General features: G+C 40.8%; 1 protein-coding gene across 1 annotated transcript in view; it reads left to right on the top strand.

The window, feature by feature from the left end:
* The first annotated feature begins 229 nt into the window (after positions 1-229).
* TMEM45A (transmembrane protein 45A) overlaps positions 230-21,696 on the top strand; it is an 87,051-nt gene continuing 65,584 nt past the window's right edge. The window contains exon 1 of the mRNA XM_086675619.1: positions 230-554. The gene's annotated coding sequence lies outside the window, so the exon portion shown is untranslated. The remainder of the gene's footprint in view (positions 555-21,696) is intronic.

Below are 21,696 nucleotides of genomic sequence, written 5' to 3'. Positions count from 1 at the left end.
CCGGGCCCCGCTGCCGCTGCTGAGTGCCACATCAGCGCCCGCGCTGCACTTCCAGGTTCCTCTGGAGGATGGAGCGAGCTAGCCCGGCGGGCGGGGGCGGGTCCAGGCCTGCGAGAGTGGCGGGCTGGTTGGCCAATAGGCAGCAAGCAGGGAGTCGCGGCCACCAATGAGCTGGAGCTTCGGGGTAGTTGGGCAGCCGAGGTTCGTGCCCCGGGCGGGGGGTGGCGGGGGAGCCAGATGAGGCACATCTGGACAGCTGCGCCGAGGAACTGTGCGGCCCCTCGCGGGCCCGACGTCAGCTGAGCACGTCCCCCACGTCCTCTCCTGCTAGTCACTTTTATTATTCGTATTCCCAAAGAAGCAACCGAGGATCCAGGCTTAAAACTTTTTTTCCGCTAATTGAGACGGGGCCAGATCTCATCCCGCGCACAGTTTAATTTTCATGGGGCTCTGGGATCAAAAGAACAGAAACAGCAACAACAAAAGCCCAGCCGCTGTCTGATTTAAAACTGGCAAAGTGAGAAAAATAGTGTTGAGTAAACAGACCGAGTTGGGTAAGTTTTGGAGACGTGCTGGGTATCTGTTTCTTCCGCTGTGATTTCTCTCCTGCGTCTTTTTGCTGTTCTCATTATCTTCTCTTCGTCAGAGAGATGAAAATATCCCTCGCTGCCACAAACTGCACAGACCGTCGGCTTCCTTTTCTTCTGCTTTGCTAATAATTTAATTTTTGGTTACTTGTGTGTTATTTTAAAATTTCCCAGGGACAGAAATTTAACTGGTGTCCTGTTGTAAGCCTCTCCAGACCTCAAAGTTGAATCTGATAGATGTATTTTTCTATTTTCTTTCTGTGAGAACAAAGTATACGTTTGTAAAGCCGAAATCTTTATCCACCCCTCATTCCCCCGACTCTTTTGACAGAAGATTGAGAAAGTTATCAGACTTACTCTGAATTCACAAAACCTTTGCTTCTGTTCATTGGATGTTTAATATTAAGTAACTTAAATTCTGAATTATGTAGGTAATTGCTGTTTCACTTACATGTGAATGTAGTTGTAACCCAAAAATATCTTTTCTGTGTTCATCCATCCATAGTGGGAGGTCCAAATTCCTTCAATACGTGACAGACAACTCTGTGCATCAGTAACTGTATAATTGTATGTTAATCCCATAATTCTATCAAAATAATATTTAGAGCGATTGTTAGATGTGTATGCTTGCAGACAGTTGTGGTACATATTTCAGGATTTAGCAATGGAGATTATGGCAAATCTTGACCTAGGTGAATGACCTGAGGCCCATTCCATTCAAAACATCTATAATTTTGTTTAAGCAATGTTTTGGATTTGAGACTTTGTCATATGTTAGTTACTGTCATGGCAGATCTGACCAGAATTGATGTTTAATTTCTCGCTCAGAAAGCCTTTGGTGGGAATTTGGTGCCATAATTGCAAGTTGCAGAGTGTGTTTTTGAATCAGAGAGGCAGTGCATTCAGTGGGTGGAACAGTTGACGTGGTTTTCAGGGATGCAGAGTTAGAAGGGACAGTGTTACAAAGAAACAGTATAAAGAGCCCATTGGCCTAGTTCAATTTGCAACCCCACTGTTTGAACCTTGGACAAGTTACTCAGAGCATCTGTGCCTCAGTTTCCCCCTCTGTAATATGGAGATCTTGATAGGCCCTACCTCACGGTATTGTCTCTAGGACTAAGTGAGTTAACACAGGTGAAACAATAGTTCTGAACATAGTAAGTCTTTGCTGTTGTGCTCACTCTTCATTTCCATCCTTCTTAGCTTCCTCTGCTGCATGTCATTTTCCCAGCCACCATTCTTACCTCCATATTAGTGGCTAGCATTTACTGAGTCCTGACCTCTTATTAGTGATACACTAATATTAGGCTGTGAAGGAAAGAGAGTCTTGAGAGGAGAGGAGAATTTATCAGGTGCCAGAGAAAGAGCTAGGAGGTTCTGGGAGTGTAGAAGATGGAAAGAGGACTTCTTACTGTGGGATAGCTTCATAGAAGGGTTGGGAAGGGATTTTGCCCAACAGTTTTGATGGAGAGGAAAAGGATCATGGAACAGCAGGTGGCAGGTATTGTAGGAGAAAAGAAAAGCAGGGGCAAAGCACTGAGGCTGGAAAATGTGTACCTATGCTTAGGGACAGTGGGTTGTGATGCAGGAAAATCTTTGGGAGGTTCGTGGGTGGAAAGGTTGGAAAGGTGGGAGAGGTAGGAGAGGACTGCACGGAGAGCCTGATAGGGAAGGGGAGGCTTGGGATGTAGATGGGCGGGGGACAGCAAGCTGAAATGGCAGCAGTTATATGGTGAAGGTGTTTCTAGAACTATCTATCTCTGGGGTCCAGTCTCCACCTCCTGCCCAGCACACACTCCCCATCTACTCTACTGCTTCCGTGATGTCCCTTCAGGGCTTGCAGGCTGTGTGGTCAGGACTGAGCAGTGAGCCTTGGCCATATCTTTTTGACTGTTTGGTGTCTCTCTGGGAGCTCTGATGAAGTGGTCTGACATTCTGGGCTATTATCCCAGATACTTTGTAGAAACAGGCCTTGACTTGAAGTCTGACATGGATGCAATCATTCCACCTCTCCCCTACCCTTGTACATACACAGTGTCTGCAGAGTAGCTCTTTCTCCCCCTGCTAACACCTATTCAGGTGTTAATACTTGTAACATTGTAATTTCCAATTATGGAGTTAGACGAGACCTGCAATATATACCTAAGTGGAGAGCTAGTTTGGAGCTCTCCTCCTTTTTCTTCCTTGAGAGCATTGTGCTGTGGCAGAGCTCAGCTTCTCTCTGGTCCTGGCACTGCTGCTGACCAACTGTGTGACCTCAGGAAAGACATTGAGCCATTATGCGTTTCTTTGTGCCATCATCTGTAAAATTATTAAATTACCTCTGAGATTCTGAGATGATTTTTTTTTTCTTTTCTCTTCTTCGCTGGGACAGTCTGTTGCTTGCAGATGGCTCTTTGATATGTCTATGGCTGACATTTCGTGACTACTTAATACATGGTAAACATTATTCAGGGTGCTTAAACATGTCTTAGCTCATGTAGTCCTCTCACCAAACCTATGAGGGTTGGTACCTATTGACTGAGGAGACAGAGGCATAGGCGTATTAAGAGACTTGCCCAAGGTCACACAGTGAACAAATGTCAGATGCCCATCTGGTCTAACTCTAGACCCCAAGCCTTAACCACAGGCTACACTGCCTTAGGCATGTAAAGCTGGGCTATTCTTCTTCTTTGCAGTTGTGTTGGTAATCAAGAAGTCCATGGGAGAAGGCTGATTGGAGGGGGAGAGCACATTTGAAGAACTGAGCTGGTAAAATTTCCTTGGAGGGGCTAGAATACCAACACGGGTCATGTCTATGGGATGTGTTGTGCCTGGAAACAGAAGACATTTTACATGTTTATAAGATGGGACTCATTGCAGGCAAGCACTCTGTCTTTTCATCCTGCTTGAACAAAACCCACGGTAGTACCTGGATATATAGTAGACATTCGATAAATGTCAGCTGGATGATTATCCTTTTTGAAAAAATGGAACTGTATAAGTCAGACGCAATGGTTTCCCCTTTGTTTCCCTGCTTTCTTCTCAATCTGTTACTCTCCCCAGAGAGAAGCTTTGTTACTGGTTTAGTCTAAAACCTTTCAGCCCTTCTGTAAGGATTCACTCACAGGTATAGATCTAAACAATTTGAAGATATGAATGGGACCACAATATTTTTTTAAATTGAAATATAATTCACATACAGTGTTATTGTAGTTTTAGGTGTACATTAATTAAACAATTCTATACATTACTCAGTGCTAATCATGTAAGTATACTCTTAATCTTCTTTCTCTATTTCATGCCTCCCCCTATCCACTTCCCCTTAGGCAACCGCCAATTTCTTCTCTATATGTAACAGTCTATTCTTTTGTTTGTCTCTTTTTATTTTGTTTGTTTTGTTGCTTAGATTCCATGTATGAGTGAAATTATATGGTATTTGTCTTTCTCAGTTTGACTTATTTCACTTAGCATTATATCCTTTATTTAGGTCCATCCATGTTGGTGCAAGTGGAAATATCTTTTTTTTCTTTTTTTTTTTTTTTTTTACAGCTGAGTAATATTCCATTGTGTATATATACCACATCTTTATTTATCTGTCGAAGAATACTTGGGTTGCTTCCATAATTTGGCTATTGTAAATAATGCTGCAATAACATAGGGGTGCATATATCTTTTCTAATTAGTATTTTCATTTTGCTTTGGGTAAATACCCAGTAGTAAAATTACTGGATCATGTGGTGATTCTATTTTTAATTTTTTGAGGAGTCTCCATACTGTGTTCCCCAGTGGCTGCACTAATTTGCATTCCCATCAATAGTGCAGAGGGTTCCTTTTTCTCCACATCCTCACCAACACTCACCATTTTTTTGATTTTAGCCATTCTGACAAATGGAGGTGATATCTCATTGTGGTTTCAATTTACATTTCCCTGATGATTAGTGATGTTGAACATCTTCTTATGTGTCTGTTGGCCATCTGTACATCTTCTTTGGAAAAATGTCTATTCGGGTCCTCTGCCCAGTTTTTAATTGGATTATTTGGGGTTTTGGGGGTTCAGTTCTTTAAAATTCTTTATACATTTTGGATATTAACCCCCTATCAAACATGTCATTTGTAAACATCTTCTCCCATTCAGTAGGTTGCCTTTTCATTTTATTCATAGTTTCCTCTGCTGTGCAAAATCTATTTTGGTGTAGTCACAATAGTTTAATTTTGCTTTTGTTTCCCTTGCCTTAGGAGACAGATCCAGAAAAATGTTTCTATAGCCAATGTCAAAGAATTTACTCCCTATGTTTTCTTCTAAGAGTTTTATGGTTTCAGGTCTCACATTTAGGTCTTTATTCTGTTTTTAGTTTAATTTTGTGTATGGTATAAGAAAGTGGTCCAGTTTCATTCTTTTGCATGTAGCTGTCCAGTTTTCCCAGCATCATTTATTGAAGTCTGTCTTTTTCCCATTTAATAATCTTGCCTCCTTTATCATAGATTAATTGATCATACAAGTGTGGATTTATTTCTGGGGTCTCTATTCTGTTATTTTGATCTGTATATCTATTTTTGTGTCAGTACCATACTGTTTGATTACTACAGCTTAGTAGTATAGTTTTAAAACTGGAATTGTGATACCTCCAGCTTTGTTTTTTTCAAGATTTCTTTGGCTGTTCAAAATCTCATACAAATTTTAGGATTATTTGTTTTAGTTCTGTGAAAAATGCTGTTGGTATTTTGATAGAGATTGCATTAAATATGTAGATTACTTTGGGTAGAATGGACATTTTAACAATATTCATTCTTCCAATCCATGAACATGGAATATCTTTCCATTTGTTTGTGTCTTCTCCAATTTCTTTCACCAGTGTTTTATATTTTGGAGTATAGATCTTTCACCTCTTTGGTTAAGTTTATGCCTAGGTATTTTATTATTTTTGGTGCAATGGTAAATAAGGTTGTTTTCTTAATTTCTCTTTCTGCTGCTTCATTATTAGTATATAGAAATTCAACAGACTTCTGTATTTTATTTTGTATCCTGCAAATTTACTGAATTCATTTATGAGTTCTAGTAGTTTTTTGGTGGAGTTTTTAGGGTTTTCTATATAGAGTATCATGTCATCTGCAAATAGTGAAAGTTTTACTTCTTCCCTACCAATTTGGATGCCTTTTATTTCTTTTTCTTGTCTGACTGGTATGGCTAGAACTTCCAGTACTATTTTGAATAAAAGTAGCAAGGGTGGACAAACCTATCTTGTTCCTGAAAGTGGTGGAAAAGCTCTGTTTTTCATCATTGAAAATATTGTGGTTTGGAACAACAATATATTTATTTTTTTAAAAAATGGAGAAACTGAAATATTCCAAGTCTCGTGGAAAAATGAGGCAGGTGCCAGGTAAATATTCTACTTTTATTTCTTGGGCATCAAATTATATTGTTTTATTTCTGGAGATGCTATGGTTTTGGGATAAGAACGTCTCATGATGAAGCTTAATGTAGGATTATTTCAGGTGTCCCATTATTAATTATACCCAGTCTGGATTTTTTTTTTTTTTAAATTTTTTTTTTCAACGTTTATTTATTTTTGGGACAGAGAGAGACAGAGCATGAACGGGGGAGGGGCAGAGAGAGAGGGAGACACAGAATCGGAAACAGGCTCCAGGCTCTGAGCCATCAGCCCAGAGCCTGACGCGGGGCTCGAACTCACGGACCACGAGATCGTGACCTGGCTGAAGTCGGACGCTTAACTGACTGCGCCACCCAGGCGCCCCTACCCAGTCTGGATTTTAAATCTTTTTGAGACTTCATTCTTTAAGTCTTTTGTATATTGAATAAACTTTAAAATAATATTTGAAAAATATTTTAATTTGCTTTTTACTTCATTGGGTTAATGTAGTCACTCTTAAATATAGCACTCTGACTAAGCAAACAGACTTTGGAGTCAGACTCTGAGGGTTTCAATCCCAGGTCTGCTTCTTACTAGTGTACCCTGAGTAAGTTATTTTCTCTAGGAGGCTTTATTATTTTGTATTTATTATTATAAAGTGGGGATATCAGTAGGCATCAAATGAGAAAATCCATGTGAAGAATTTAGCATAGTATCTGGTTCATAGTAAAGCCTATACCTATAAGCAATTAATTTTTTATTATGGCAAATTAAACATAATAGAAAATTTGCCATTTTAACCATTTCTAAGTGGGTAGTTCAGTGACATTAGGTGCATTGACATTGTTGTGCAGAGATCACAGCTGTCCATCTCCAGAGCCATTTCATCAAACTGAAACTCCATACTCATTCAACAAGAACTCCCTGGCTCGCTGCTAGTAACCACATTCTACTGTCTCTATCAATTGGATTACTCTATGTACCTCATATAAATGGAATTATACAATCTTTTTCCTCTTATGACTGGCTTATTTCACGTAGCATAATATCTTCAAGGTCCATCGATACGATATCATGTGTAAGAATTTCATACTTTTTAAGGTTGAATAATATTCCATTGTATGTTTATACTGCATTTTGTTTATCCATTCATCTGTTGAGGAGCATTTAGGTTGTTTCCATCTGTGATGGCTAATTTTTTGTGTTAATTTTGCTAGACCACACTGACAAGATATTCAGTCAAAGCTTATTCTAGATGTTTCTGTGAAGGTATTTTTAACTTAACTTAATTTATTTAAAGTTTTTATTCATTTATTTTGAGGGGTGAGGAGGTGCAGAGAGAGAGAGGGAGGGAGGAAGGGAGAGAAGAGAGAGAGAATTCTAAGCAGGCTTTGCACTGACAGATGTGGGGCTCAAACTCATAAACCTGAGATCATGACCTGAGCCAAAACCAAGAGCTAGACACTTAACCAACTGAGCCACCCAGATGCCCCTGAAGGTATTTTTTAGATGAGATTAACATTTAACTCAGTAGACTTGAGTAAAGCAGATAGCTCTCCGTTATTTGGATAGGCCTCATCTAATCAGTTGAAGACCTTTATAGAAAAATACCGACCAACAATGCAAAAGAGATCCTCTTTCTCTGCATCCTCCCCAACATCTGTTGTTGCCTGAGTTGTTAATGTTAGCCATGTTGACAGGTGTGAGGTGGTATCTCATTGTGGTTTTGATTTGTATTTCCCTGATGATGAGTGATGTTGAGCATTTTTTCATGTGTCCGTTGGCCTTCTGGATGTCTTCTTTGGAGAAGTGTCTATTCATGTCTTTTGCCCATTTCTTCACTGGATTATTTGTTTTTTGGGTGTTGAGTTTGAGAAGTTCTTTATAGATTTTGGATAATAACTCTTTATCTGATATGTCATTTACAAATACCTTCTCCCATTCGGCTGATTGCCCTTTAGTTTTGCTGACTGTTTCCTTCGTTGTGCAGAAGCTTTTTATTTTGATGAGGTCCCAATAGTTCATTTTTGATTTTGTTTCCCTTGTCTCCAGAGACGTTTTGAGTAAGAAATTGCTGCGGCCAAGATCAAAGAGGTTTTTGTGTGCTTTCTCCTTGAGGATTTTGATGGCTTCCTGTCTTACATTTAGGTCTTTCATCCATTTTGAGTTTTTTTTTTTGTGTATGGTGTAAGAAAGTAGTCCAGGTTCATTCTTCTGCATGTCACTGTCCGGTTTTCCCAGCACCACTTGCTGAAGAGACTGTCTTTATTCCATTGGATATTCTTTCCTGCTTTGTCAAAGATTAGTTGGCCATACATTTGTGGGTCCATTTCTGGGTTCTCTATTCTGTTCCATTGATCTGAATGTCTGTTCTTGTGCCAGTACCATACTGTCTTGATGGTTACAGCTTTGTAGTATAGCTTGAAGTCTGGGATTTTGATGCTTCCTGCTTTGGTTTTCTTTTTCAAGATTGCTTTGGCTATTTGGGGTCTTTTCTGGTCCCATACAAATTTTAGGATTATTTGTTGTAGCTCTGTGAAGAATGCTGGTGTTATTTTGATAGAGATTGCATTGAATATGTAGATTGCTTTGGGTAGTATCAACATTTTAACAATATTTGTTCTTCCTATCCAGGAGCATGGAATCTTTTTTTTTTTTTTCAATATATGAAATTTATTGTCAAATTGGTTTCCATACAACACCCAGTGCTCATCCCAAAAGATGCCCTCCTCAATACCCATCACCCACCCTCCATCAACCCTCAGTTTGTTCTCAGTTTTTAAGAGTTTCTTATGCTTTGGCTCTCTCCCACTCTAACCTCTTTTTTTTTTCCTTCCCCTCCCCCATGGGAATGCAAGCTGGTGCAGCCACTCTGGAAAACAGTATGGAGCTTCCTCAAAAAAACTAAAAATAGAACTACCCTATGACCCAGCAATTGCAGTACTAGGCATTTATCCACAGGATACAGGTGTACTGTTTCAAAGGGACACACATGCACCCCCATGTTTATAGCAGCACTATCAACAATAGCCAAAGTATGGAAAGAGCCCAAATGTCCATCAATGGATGAATGGATAAAGAAGATATGGTATATATATATAATGGAGTATTACTCGGCAATCAAAAATAATGAAATTTTGCCATCTGCAACTACGTGGATGGAACTGGAGGGTATTATACTAAGTGAAATTAGTCAGAGAAAGACAAAAATCATATGACTTCACTCATATGAGGACTTTAAGAGACAAAACAGATGAACATAAGGGAAGGGAAACAAAAATAGTATAAAAACAGGGAGGGGGACAAAACAGAAGAGACTCATAAATATAGAGAACAAACTGAGGGTTACTGGAGGGGTTGTGGGAGGGGGGATGGGCTAGACTAAATGAGTAAGGGGCACTAAGGAATCTAGTCCTGAAATCATTGTTGCATTATATGCTAACTAATTTGGATGTAAATTAAAAAAAAAATAAAATTAAATTAAAAAATATAAAAATAAAAATAATAAAAAAGAAAAAAAAAAGCAAAATACCGACCTCTCTTGAACAAGAGAGAATTCTGCCAGCAAACTGCTTTTGGACTTAAACTGTAGTATCATCTCTTCCCTGAGTTTCGCCTGTTGGCTTACACTGAAGATTTTGGACATGCTAGCCTCCACAATCATGTTAGCCAATTCCTAAAATAAGTCTTTCTCTCTATATAATATATAGCTATAGATTTGGCTATGTATAGGTAGTAGATATAGACACGTAGATGTATAGATATAGATAGATATAGATATACATATAGGTAGATATACTATTGGTTCTATTTCTTTGGAGAATCTTAACTAATATGCCATCCCTTAATTACTGTGAATAATGCTGCTATGAACATTGGTGTACATTTATATGTTGGAGTTCCTGCTTTCAATTCTTTGGGGTAAATACCTAGAAGTGGAATTGTAGGATCAAAAAGTAATTCTTTTTTTAAGTTTATTCATTTATTTTGAGAGAGACACAGCATGAATAAGGAAGGGCCGGAGAGAGAAGGAAAGAGAGGGAATTCCAAGCAGGCTGTACTCTGTCAGTGCAAAGCCCAACTTGGGGCTTTATTTTATGAACTGTGAGATCATGACCTGAGCTGAGATCAAGAGTGAGATTCTTTTTTTTTTTTTTTAATTTTTTTTTTCAACGTTTATTTATTTTTGGGACAGAGAGAGACAGAGAATGAACTGGGGAGGGGCAGAGAGAGAGGGAGACACAGAATCGGAAACAGGCTCCAGGCTCTGGGCCATCAGCCCAGAGCCCGACGCGGGGCTCGAACTCACAGACCGCGAGATCGTGACCTGGCTGAAGTCGGACGCTTAACCGACTGCGCCACCCAGGCGCCCCAAGAGTGAGATTCTTAACTGACTGAGCCACCCAGGTGTTCCCAAAATAATTCTTATAGGAATAAAAAAATACCCAGTGCCCCAAAAGGTAAAATTCACAATGTCTGGCACTCAAAAATAGTGAAGCAGTTGTGTTGAAAATGGAAATAAATACACTAACCCTGACTGTCCTGGAGGTGTACTTACATGCACATTTTTGTACTATTAGTCAAATAGTTGAGGTCTTCACTATAATAACATTTTGTACATAACAAGACAGAGTCTGCCAAACCATGGTCTGTGTTGATTTTACTTTGGCTTCTGAGATAGAAGTTCTTCTTCAATGTATTACTGTTTTTTAAGATTCTTTTTCTGTGTTTGATAACCCCATCCTCCCATTGGACTATGGTGAGGTAAACTCGGCTAAGGGTTATACTGGCCAAATGCATCATGCCTCCGATGGATTGGAGCTAAGACTAGGGCATGATGGGTGGGAGATGGGGCGAGGCTAATAAGCGACTGAGCATCGAAGGCCTTATAGAGAGCAGCAAGGGCCAAAGCAGCGCTGCCAAGATCTGCTGACAGGCCTAAGAGTTCTGGCTAAGCCAGAGTCCAGAACCAGAAGCCTTTTAAACCCAACAGAGGCACGTGGGGAGTGAATTCAGCCAAGTCCAGTTGGGACTATGACTGAAGCTGAAGAAGCAGGGCTTGATTTCATTACCAGACGTAGGAGGCTGGGTCAGAGAGGGATGCCCTAGAGTCAGGCAAGGGCTTAAAGCTCGGGAGCCTCATACCAGGGTCCCAGACTTTGAGCCGGGACTGTCTATTTTCCCTCTGAGAATTGGACAGTTTCTCTGTTTCTCTGCTCTGCTACTTCCCTGAAGTCCAGTCTGACCTGCTATCATCTAGACATCTCTACATAGATGCTTTGTTGCCAGAACAATCAAGTTTTCCTTTTTTTTCCTTTTTCAATTTGAGTACAGTTGACATGCAGGGTCACATTTGTTTCAGGTGGACAAGTTAGTGATTTGACAAGTTTATAGAACAAATACGTTTTCTTCAGTTTGGCTGTTCTGAGCACCTTGGCATTCCTTTCCACTCTGCCTGTGCAGAAATACTGCTTTTCTTCACACAACTAACACCTTTCTTGGATGCTGGAAAACTACTTCTTAAAATATTGTAGCCCAAATTAATTCTTGGGAAAGCTCCTACTTAAGATGACAACAAGATATTATTACTATCATTTGATAGAGGTTTTACTTTTTTTGGTGGATAAGAACTAAGTACTGAGTCTTTAGGAAAATTGGAAGTCGTTTTTTTCTTTTAAAGGAGAGGTACTACAATCACTTTTTCACCTAGAAAGAAAGCTTCTATCAGAAGTCTTGGAAAACTCTACTTTTATGCCAGTGATCTCCCTACTATGGGTTGGGATGTAGGAATGGATGCTGCTCAGTATTCTCATGTCACTATGACAGTTCTCATAACAGAAATGATTCATTTGCAGAATTTAGTAATAATAACAGAAGTAAGAACAGCCACACTAGATGATAGAGTAAATTTATCACTTTAATTTCCTCCAAATCAGCATTGTTTGAAGGAGGTTTTGTTCCGCTCTGGTGTTTTCCACTGAGAGAGAGATAGATGCAGGAAAGATTAAGAGAGCATGAGTGAGAGCCTTTTGCCTCTTTCTGATGAGCTCAGGACTCCCTTCTGTACTCCTGCATGTTTCAGGGGCCATCAGCCTATCAGAAAGGTGCAATTAGGGACAAAGATTATGGTTTCTGGAGAGAAATGTGCACAAAAAATTTAATAATACCTACTTGTTGCCTTAGTAATTGTGGTAAGAGTTGTTGGTTTTGCTTTGGAATTAGTTTTAGTTATTTGTGTTTCATGGTGGTAATGAATAAGAGACAGTGGGGTGAGTGGATGAAACTGGTTCTGCACCCTGATAGTGGTTACATTCTGATTGGTTCTAGGATCAGAATTGGTTTTTCCATAAGAGAATCACATTGACTATGTGAAACCATTGAAAGGGGGGCGCCTGGGTGGCGCAGTCGGTTAAGCGTCCGACTTCAGCCAGGTCACGATCTCGCGGTCCGTGAGTTCGAGCCCCGCGTCAGGCTCTGGGCTGATGATGGCTCAGAGCCTGGAGCCTGTGTCCGATTCTGTGTCTCCCTCTCTCTGTGCCCCTCCCCCGTTCATGCTCTGTCTCTCTCTGTCGCAAAAATAAATAAACGTTGAAAAAAAAATTAAAAAAAAAAAAAGGGACAGGAGCCTCTTATTTTGCCTCAGTCTCAGTCTCATTCCATTTCCCCACTTTCATTGCTGTGTTTTCCTCTCATTCCAGTTACCCCTAAACCCATGATTGCCCTGCTCTTAGCAACCATTTCCAGGACCTCTTTTACAGGGAAATTGCCCAGGATTCAGAAGAGGCTGTGATGGGATGTTTCCCTCCTCTTGTCTGTGGCTCTTATTTTTTTGGATCGGAAGTAGAATTTATATGCCACTCCAGTGATCTTTTTTTCAATTTTCCTGAAATGAAGAAAACCCATTCTCCCCCCGCCCCCAATGTCTTGAAAGAAGAATTTTTGAAGATTTAGAAATAGGAAGAAGTCAACAGAGAGAATGTTTTGATTTTGATCTACCCTGACATTGGCATGAAATTAGTTCTTGTGAAAAAAGAGACTGAGGCTATCAAGAAAATGAATACAGGCACAAACAGAAAGCAGATTCAGAGCTGTAAATACAGAGAACAAACCATTGGTTGCCAAAGAAGAGAGGGTGGGAGGATGGGCAAAAGGGATGAAAGGGAGTGGGCAATACAGGGTTCCAGTTATGGAATGAGTAAGTCACAGGAATAAAAGGCATAGCATAGGGAATATGGTCAATGATATCGTAATTATGTTGCATGGTAACAGATTGTAGCTACGCTTATATGGTGAGCCTAACATAATGTATAAACTTGTCAAATAACTATGTTATACATCTGAAGCTAATGTAACTTTGTATGTCAACTAAACTCAAGTAAAAATATTTATTTATTTATTTATTCTCAAGGTAGCTAGCGTACTGTGTAGTCTTGGCTTTAGGAGTATATTCCCGTGATTCATCACTTACATACAACACACAGTGCTCATCCCAACAAGTGCCCTCCTCAATGCCTATCGCCTATTTTCCCCATTCCTCCCAACCCCCACCCCCATCAAACCTCAGTTGGGGCTATCACTGAAAAAGCACCCACTCCTACCTTCAGATAGCACAGTCCTACATTTTAGGGAAGACAGCTTTGACTCTCACAATGAGCCCCCTTAAGCTTCTGAATTTTCCTTCTGATACATTATCAATCACCAATTGTGCTGAATCGTAAAGCATATTGCCAGATTTGGAAATGGAGTATTGTTAATGAGGCACTTGGTACGGCCTGAAAAAGTAAACTTTAAGGAAAAGCTGTGGGCTCAAAGGGTATCTTCTTTCCTTCATTGTTTGGCACATCATCACTTGACTTTTCCAAGTTTCAGTTAACAAGTGATGTTTAAAAATGTCCTCTCTTCTGCTCTCTCCTTATCCTTTTATCTTTTTCATTTGGTTGTGATTTGAGAAGCAATTCATCAAGGGCAGTTCTGAGTTCATGTTGACTAAAAACACAGGACTAAAGGTGAACAGATATTTACTCTGGTGTTCGAAGTCCAGTTGAAGAAATGATGAGTAAGTTAGCTTACATTAGCTGAGTCTCTTATTCTTATCGAAAGGACCATTATTCTAGTGATTGGAGAAGGCAGTGGTTTACATGGCATCCTTTGAGGAAAGACTCTGTTTTAAATAAGCTTCTCCACTGGCCTCCTTGTGGGCTCACCTCCACCACCAGACCATCCGTCATCATTAACCACGTTTCTAAATTTAATTTATTAGAGGAACCATTTGGTTCACAGGATGAGTGGATTTTGATTGGGAGGTAGTGGTGGGTAGAAAGTGTAGGGCCTGCTGGTTATTTCACTGAAGCCCCAAATAGCATGAAGGAGGAAGGTCAGTTAAGAAGCAGAAAGAGAAAAGAAGAAACAACTGAGCAAATCTTCTCAAAAATTTTCTTGGAAATTGGCTTGAAGTCTAATTTGCTCTCTTAGCCATAGAGTTGAGTCTTATATATTTTGTAATCAGTTCTTATAAAATTCAGCCATTAGTAAGCTGATGACCAAAGAGCACTCTTCCAACTTGACAGAATAGAGAAATGTCTTCTCCAGCCAAAATTATAGGAAATTTTCCGCCAGCAAGCATTCAGATTTCCTACTGGGTCCATTCCTGTAAGATTTATCTTTCCAGATAATCCAGTTGGTTAGGTTAATTGGGTCCAGTCAATCTTAAATAGATAAAAAATAAATAAATTAAAATACCAGTTACACAGTTAGAAAGCTTTTGAATCTTCCAGGGAACAGACATATTTATGACGTCTAGTTCAGGATTACGTCTTAAGGGAGAAATTACTCTTTTTCTCTCCAAGCAATACCAGCATGAAATGACCCTTCATGAGATCCTTGAGCTTTCAAGGGCACTCTTCCCAGGATGAATGATGCCAGAGAGCATGTAATTCAGTCACAATTTCCCTCCAGGTCCCTTCAGTCACTTAGAGGACAAATTCTCTGTCTGCAGGGCCTGTTCTGTGGGTGTGCAACCTGTAGAGTTGCACAGGGCTCCAGTCTTAGAGGGGTCGTGTGCTTATTTTAATGCTCTGCTCTCACTGTTTTGAAATTCTCACAATTTATAAACAAGGGACTCCACATTTTCAGTTTGCTCTGGGCCCTGCCTCTATGCTTTCAGGGCTATTCAAATGTAACAAGAGTGAGAAAGTAAAATTAAGGGCCTGTTTTCATCACTTTCCTCCAACTTTAGGTGTCCAGATGAGCACCTAATGGAACTGCTACTCATTCGTCTTTATTGATCTCATGGTTAGTTTACCCTATTAACGGGTTTTCAGAGGATCTTGTCCCTTTTTAGAACAATTTCTCTACTAATTTAGAGCCTGTAGTTAAAAAGGTGAATCAGGTCTTGGCAACATATGGTACTTCTGTCTTTTGAAAAGAAGTGGCTTCTAAATCTCCTTTGTTTACTTTGTGTTATGGCCTTGATGGCACAACCCCAATTTCATACGTGCACTCTACACACACTCCAGTAGGTCTCATTTTTATTTTTATTTTATTTTTTTTAAAGTTTACTCATTTATTTTGACAGAGACAGAGAGTGCAAGGAGGGGTGTAGGGTGGAGAGAGAGGGAAAATCTCAACCAGGTTCCACAGCAGTGCAGTCAATGCAGAGCCTGATGTGGGGCCCAAACTTAGGAAACTGTGAGACCATGATGTGAACCAAAATCAAGAGTCAGATGCTCAACTGAATGAACCACCCAGGTGCTCCAAGAGGTCTTTTTTTTTTTATTTTTTTTTATTTATATATGAAATTTATTGTCAAATTGGTTTCCATACAACACCCAGTGCTCATCCCAAAAGGTGCCCTCCTCAATACCCATCACCCACCCTCTCCTCCCTCCCACCCCCCATCAACCCTTAGTTTGTTCTCAGTTCTCAACAGTCTCTTATGCTTTGGCTCTCTCCCACTCTAACCTCTTTTTTTTTTTTTTTTTCTTCCCCTCCCCCATGGGTTTCTCTTAAGTTTCTCAGGATCCACATAAGAGTGAAACCATATGGTATCTGTCTTTCTCTGTATGGCTTATTTCACTTAGCATCACACTCTCCAGTTCCATCCACGTTGCTACAAAAGGCCATATTTCATTTTTTCTCATTGCCACGTAGTATTCCATTGTGTATATAAACCACAATTTCTTTATCCATTCATCAGTTGATGGACATTTAGGCTCTTTCCATAATTTGGCTATTGTTGAGAGTGCTGCTATGAACATTGGGGTACAAGTGCCCCTATGCATCAGTACTCCTGTGTCCCTTGGATAAATTCCTAGCAGTGCTATTGCTGGGTCATAGGGTAGGTCTATTTTTAATTTTCTGAGGAACCTCCACACTGCTTTCCAGAGCGGCTGCACCAATTTGCATTCCCACCAACAGTGCAAGAGGGTTCCCGTTTCTCCACATCCTCTCCAGCATCTATAGTCTCCTGATTTGTTCATTTTGGCCACTCTGACTGGCGTGAGGTGATACCTGAGTGTGGTTTTGGTTTGTATTTCCCTGATAAGGAGCGACGCTGAACATCTTTTCATGTGCCTGTTGGCCATCCGGATGTCTTCTTTAGAGAAGTGTCTATTCATGTTTTCTGCCCATTTCTTCACTGGGTTATTTGCTTTTCGGGTGTGGAGTTTGGTGAGCTCTTTATAGATTTTGGATACTAGCCCTTTGTCCGATATGTCATTTGCAAATATCTTTTCCCATTCCGTTGGTTGCCTTTTAGTTTTGTTGGTTGTTTCCTTGGCTGTGCAGAAGCTTTTTATCTTCATAAGGTCCCAGTAATTCACTTTTGCTTTTAATTCCCTTGCCTTTGGGGATGTGTCGAGGAAGAGATTGCTACGGCTGAGGTCAGAGAGGTCTTTTCCTGCTTTCTCCTCTAAGGTTTTGATGGTTTCCTGTCTCACATTCAGGTCCTTTATCCATTTTGAGTTTATTTTTGTGAATGGTGTGAGAAAGTGGTCTAGTTTCAACCTTCTGCATGTTGCTGTCCAGTTCTCCCAGCACCATTTGTTAAAGAGACTGTCTTTTTTCCATTGGATGTGCTTTCCTGCTTTGTCAAAGATGAGTTGGCCATACGTTTGTGGGTCTAGTTCTGGGGTTTCTACTCTATTCCATTGGTCTATGTGTCTGTTTTTGTGCCAATACCATGCTGTCTTGATGATGACACCTTTGTAGTAGAGGCTAAAGTCTGGGATTGTGATGCCTCCTGCTTTGGTCTTCTTCTTCAAAATTACTTTGGCTATTCGGGGCCTTTTGTGGTTCCATATGAATTTTAGGATTGCTTGTTCTAGTTTCGAGAAGAATGCTGGTGCCATTTTGATTGGGATTGCATTGAATGTGTAGATAGCTTTGGGTAGTATTGACATTTTGACAATATTTATTCTTCCAATCCATGAGCAGGGAATGTCTTTCCATTTCTTTAAATCTTCTTCAATTACCTTCATAAACTTTCTATAGTTTTCAGCATACAGATCCTTTACATCTTTGGTTAGATTTATTCCTAGGTATTTTATGCTTCTTGGTGCAATTGTGAATGGGATCAGTTTCTTTATTTGTCTTTCTGTTGCTTCATTGTTAGTGTATAAGAATGCAACTGATTTCTGTACATTGATTTTGTATCCTGCAACTTTGCTGAATTCATGTATCAGTTCTAGCAGACTTTTGGTGGAGTCTATCGGATTTTCCATGTATAATATCATGTCATCTGCAAAAAGCGAAAGCTTGACTTCATCTTTGCCAATTTTGATGCCTTTGATTTCCTTTTGTTGTCTGATTGCTGATGCTAGAACTTCCAGCACTATGTTAAACAACAGCGGTGAGAGTGGGCATCCCTGTCGTGTTCCTGATCTCAGGGAAAAAGCTCTCAGTTTTTCCCCGTTGAGGATGATGTTAGCTGTGGGCTTTTCATAAATGGCTTTTATGATCTTTAAGTATGTTCCTTCTATCCCGACTTTCTCAAGGGTTTTTATTAAGAAAGGGTGTTGGATTTTGTCAAAGGCCTTTTCTGCATCGATTGACAGGATCATATGGTTTTTCTCTTTTTTTTTGTTAATGTGATGTATCACGTTGATTGATTTGCGAATGTTGAACCAGCCCTGCATCCCAGGAATGAATCCCACTTGATCATGGTGAATAATTCTTTTTATATGCCGTTGAATTCGATTTGCTAGTATCTTATTGAGAATTTTTGCATCCATATTCATCAGGGATATTGGCCTGTAGTTCTCTTTTTTTACTGGGTCTCTGTCTGGTTTAGGAATCAAAGTAATACTGGCTTCATAGAATGAGTCTGGAAGTTTTCCTTCCCTTTCTATTTCTTGGAATAGCTTGAGAAGGATAGGTATTATCTCTGCTTTAAATGTCTGGTAGAACTCCCCTGGGAAGCCATCTGGTCCTGGACTCTTATTTGTTGGGAGATTTTTGATAACCGATTCAATTTCTTCGCTGGTGATGGGTCTGTTCAAGCTTTCTATTTCCTCCTGATTGAGTTTTGGAAGAGTGTGGGTGTTCAGGAATTTGTCCATTTCTTCCAGGTTGTCCAATTTGTTGGCATATAATTTTTCATAGTATTCCCTGATAATTGTTTGTATCTCTGAGGGATTGGTTGTAATCATTGCATTTTCATTCATGATTTTATCTATTTGGGTCATCTCCCTTTTCTTTTTGAGAAGCCTGGCTAGAGGTTTGTCAATTTTGTTTATTTTTTCAAAAAACCAACTCTTGGTTTCGTTGATCTGCTCTACAGTTTTTTTCGATTCTATATTGTTTCTTTCTGCTCTGATCTTTATTATTTCTCTTCTTCTGCTGGGTTTAGGCTGCCTTTGCTGTTCTGCTTCTATTTCCTTTAGGTGTGCTGTTAGATTTTGTATTTGGGATTTTTCTTGTTTCTTGAGATAGGCCTGGATTGCAATGTATTTTCCTCTCAGGACTGCCGTCGCTGCGTCCCAAAGCGTTTGGATTGTTGTATTTTCATTTTCGTTTGTTTCCATATATTTTTTAATTTCTTCTCTAATTGCCTGGTTGACCCACTCATTCGTTAGTAGGGTGTTCTTTAACCTCCATGCTTTTGGAGGTTTTCCAGACTTTTTTCTGTGGTTGATTTCAAGCTTCATAGCATTGTGGTCTGAAAGTATGCATGGTATGATTTCAATTCTTGTAAACTTATGAAGGGCTGTTTTGTGACCCAGTATATGATCTATCTTGGAGAATGTTCCATGTGCACTCGAGAAGAAAGTATATTCTGTTGCTTTGGGATGCAGAGTTCTAAATATATCTGTCAAGTCCATCTGATCCAATGTCTCATTCAGGGCGCTTGTTTCTTTATTGACCGTGTGTCTAGATGATCTATCCATTTCTGTAAGTGGGGTGTTAAAGTCCCCTGCAATTACCACATTCTTATCAATAAGGTTGCTTATGTTTATGAGTAATTGTTTTATATATTTGGGCGCTCCGGTATTCCGCGCATAGACATTTATAATTGTTAGCTCTTCCTGATGGATAGACCCTGTCACTATTATATAATGTCCTTCTTTATCTCTTGTTACAGCCTTTAATTTAAAGTCTAGTTTGTCTGATATAAGTATGGCTACTCCAGCTTTCTTTTGGCTTCCAGTAGCATGATAAATAGTTCTCCATCCCCTCACTCTCAATCTAAAGGTGTCCTCAGGTCTAAAATGAGTCTCTTGTAGACAGCAAATAGATGGGTCTTGTTTTTTTATCCATTCTGATACCCTATGTCTTTTGGTTGGCACATTTAATCCGTTTACATTCAGTGTTATTATAGAAAGATATGGGTTTAGAGTCATTGTGATGTCTGTATGTTTTATGCTTGTAGTGATGTCTCTGGTACTTTGTCTCACAGGGTCCCCCTCAGGATCTCTTGTAGGGCTGGTTTAGTGGTGACAAATTCCTTCAGTTTTTGTTTGTTTGGGAGACCTTTATCTCTCCTTCTATTCTAAATGACAGACTTGCTGGATAAAGGATTCTCGGCTGCATATTTTTTCTGTCTGGCACACTGAAAATCTCGTGCCAATTCTTTCTGGCCTGCCAAGTTTCAAAAGAGAGATCAGTCACGAGTCTTATAGGTCTCCCTTTATATGTGAGGGCACGTTTACCCCTTGCTGCTTTCAGAATTTTCTCTTTATCCTTGTATTTTGCCAGTTTCACTATGATATGTCGTGCAGAAGATCGATTCAAGTTACGTCTGAAGGGAGTTCTCTGTGCCTCTTGGATTTCAATGCCTTTTTCCTTCCCCAGTTCAGGGAAGTTCTCAGCTATTATTTCTTCAAGTACCCCTTCAGCACCTTTCCCTCTCTCTTCCTCCTCTGGGATACCAATTATGCGTAGATTATTTCTTTTTAGTGTATCACTTAGTTCTCTAATTTTCCGCTCATACTCCTGGATTTTTTTATCTCTCTTTTTCTCAGCTTCCTCTTTTTCCATAACTTTATCTCCTAGTTCACCTATTCTCTCCTCTGCCTCTTCAATCCGAGCCGTGGTGGTTTCCATTTTGTTATGCATTTCGTTTAAAGTGTTTTTCAGCTCCTCGTGACTGTTCCTCAGTCCCTTGATCTCTGTAGCAAGAGATTCTCTGCTGTCAGCTATACTGTTTTCAAGCCCAGCGATTAATTTTATGACTATTATTCTAAATTCACTTTCTGTTATATTATTTAAATCCTTTTTGATCAGCTCATTAGCTGTTGTTATTTCCTGGAGATTCTTCTGAGGGGAATTCTTCCGCTTGGTCATTTTGGATAGTCCCTGGCGTGGTGAGGACCTGCAGGGCACTTCCCCTGTGCTGTGGTGTATAACTGGAGTTGGTGGGCGGAGCCGCAGTCAGACCTGATGTCTGCCCCCAGCCCACCGCTGGGGCCACAGTCAGACTGGTGCGTGCCTTCTCTTCCCCTCTCCTAGGGGCGGGATTCACTGTGGGGTGGGGTGGCCTGTCTGGGCTACTTGCACACTGCCAGGCTTGTGATGCTGGGGATCTGGCGTCTTAGCTGGGGTGGGTAGGCAAGGTGCACAGGGGCAGGAGGGGCAGGCTTAGCTTGCTTCTCCTTAGGTGATCCACTTCAGGAGGGGCCCTGTGGCAGCAGGAGGGAGTCAGATCCGCTGCCGGAGGTTTGGCTCCGCAGAAGCGCAGAGTTGGGTGTTTGCGCGGAGCGAGCAAGTTCCCTGGCAGGAACTGGTTCTCTTTGGGATTTTGGCTGGGGGATGGGCGGGGGAGATGGCGCTGGCGAGCGCCTTTGTTCCCCACCAAACTGAGCTCTGTCGTCCGGGGGCTCAGCAGCTCTCCTTCCCTTTGTCCTCCAGCCTTCCCGCCTTCTGAGCAGAGCTGTTAACTTATGACCTCCCAGACGCTAAGTCGCGCTTGCTGTGGGAACACAGTCCGTCAGGCCCCTCCGCTTTTTGCAAGCCAGACTCGGGGGCTCTGCTTGGCCGGCGAGCCGCCCCTCCGCCCCGGCTCCCTCCCGCCAGTCCGTGGAGCGCGCACCGCCTGGCCGCCCTTCCTACCCTCTTCCGTGGGCCTCTTGTCTGCACTTGGCTCCGGCGACTCCGTTCTGCTAATCCTCTGGCGGTTTTCTGGGTTATTTAGGCAGGTGTAGGTGGAATCTAAGTGATCAACAGGACGCGCGGTAAGCCCAGCATCCTCCTACGCCGCCATCTTCCTGGAACCTCCAAGAGGTCTTATTTTTAAAGCAAGAACCAAGAAATATTCTTATTGG

The sequence above is a fragment of the Puma concolor genome, chromosome C2 (assembly GCF_028749965.1).
Source record: "Puma concolor isolate L17-30 chromosome C2, mPumCon1.1.hap2, whole genome shotgun sequence".
Lineage (NCBI taxonomy): Eukaryota > Metazoa > Chordata > Mammalia > Carnivora > Felidae > Puma > Puma concolor.
The sequence above is the reverse complement of the archived record's forward strand: the minus strand, read 5'-3'. Positions and strand labels throughout refer to the sequence as shown.